The sequence below is a fragment of the Musca domestica genome, unplaced genomic scaffold, assembly GCF_030504385.1.
Source record: "Musca domestica strain aabys unplaced genomic scaffold, Musca_domestica.polishedcontigs.V.1.1 3, whole genome shotgun sequence".
Classification (NCBI taxonomy): Eukaryota; Metazoa; Arthropoda; class Insecta; order Diptera; family Muscidae; genus Musca; species Musca domestica.
Window position 1 is genome coordinate 25,041,803 of NW_026712299.1, and position 1,651 is coordinate 25,043,453.

The 1,651-nt window shown below is 35.1% G+C and overlaps 1 long non-coding RNA gene across 1 annotated transcript; it reads left to right on the forward strand.

Annotated features, from left to right (window-relative positions):
• The first annotated feature begins 255 nt into the window (after window positions 1-255).
• LOC109612391 (uncharacterized) lies at window positions 256-1,228 on the forward strand. The gene is made up of 3 exons (XR_002194483.1): window positions 256-456; window positions 511-700; window positions 916-1,228. It is a non-coding gene; the product is annotated as an uncharacterized LOC109612391 (long non-coding RNA).
• The last annotated feature ends 423 nt before the right edge of the window (window positions 1,229-1,651 follow it).

A 1,651-nucleotide genomic window follows, 5' to 3' on the forward strand; every position in this document is an offset into this window, starting at 1 on the left:
GATTCTAGCTTCTGCCATTTCTTCTGGGAGTTGATTCTAGTCCAATATTCCTAAATTATAATGATAATAGCATTGTCACTTCTAGTTATCCTCAAAAAGTACACCCTTTAAGCTTTATTTACAACGCTAAATTATAATTCCAAAGATGGGGCTTTAATTTTTTTAGCAAATTGACGTCTTGTGCCTAATTTACGTCAATTTCTAAAGTTAAATGCCGAATTAACTACAAGACAACCTCTTTCAATTTTATGGCCAACGAAAACAGAAACGGAAAGGCAACTCTAAATTGTTCGCCTCGTCATGAAAGCTTTCAATTCAAAAGACATAAAGAAGAAAATTTTCTACAGAAACTCAAATTAAATTCAAATTAAATTTCACAACCCACAAATATTTACCGTTCATTTAGCGAAAAAAAAAAAAATGAACGAAAAACGAAACATTCTCAGCGGAAAAATGGTATGGAAAAGTGAACTAAGAATAATGTCCAAACCTTATCTAATCAATTTCTAGCGCAAACAAATCTCACGCAAGCCATCATCTTCTCCCTCAATTGTTCTGTAAGAGAAAACAATGTCATTATCATCATCAGCATCTGCTACGGAATCATGCGAGGATGCAGTTTTATTTATGGACTTTTGTCAAATGCAGTGGAAATGCTAAGCTATGCCCTGGATGTGTAACAAATCCCACAGTGAGGCAGGTAAGAATATCAAACCATTGCTTGGTGCGCTCCCCTTCCTTCATGCATTGCATTGTTACCTACGACGGAGGCACAACTGTTGTTGGCACCCAACCACAAACGTGAATGTTGCAACTGATAGTTCTTCTTTCTTCTTTGTCATCTTTATACTGCTTGTTTTGTTTTTATTTCTCTCTGGTTTTTTTGCTGATGCATCGTAACCGGGACTGTTGCAGGTTCCCCAAGTTATTACATTAGCCACACTCTACGAAGGCATTAACACGACAGACACGAAGAGGCGAAGAAACAGCATCAATAAACCTGTTACAATGTCACGTAAGAAAAAGTTCCATTCAAAATTGCTGTCACATAAAATACGAGACGACAAAATGTACCGCTAAAAGTCTATCCCAAGCTTTACACTCAAACTAAAATAAGCGCTAAATTACATTCTGGTGAGAGTTCAGATTGAGTATGACAACTAATGTACACGGGTCAAATCAGTTGTTTCCATATCTTTTTGTCTAAATATATATTTGATTGAAAATCCCATAATTAATTTTTGTAATATATGTAAATGTCATTTGTTTCTGCATTTAGGGCCTGCTTCTGTAAGGCAATACGAATCAGAATGCGAAAAAATATCATTGCAATTGGGTTTTTCATATTTTGGATTTTCGTTCTTAATTAAATCAAAAATTTAAAATTCATTCATATTGTTATTTTACGTTCGCATTCATTTTGGGCTCACCATAAAGAACCAGGTCCTTAGAAGTCAAATATAAGAAGTCTGCGTTATATTGGGGACTATACGAAGACATGGACTAGCAAAGGTAACTTTTGTCATAGGCAATAACAATATTTAAATACGAAAATAGAAAAAAACCAGTAAAGAAAGATTTAAAGCCGCGCGAGGCCGACTTTATGATACCCTACACCACTTTGCTAATTTAGTAGAGCTGCGTATAACAA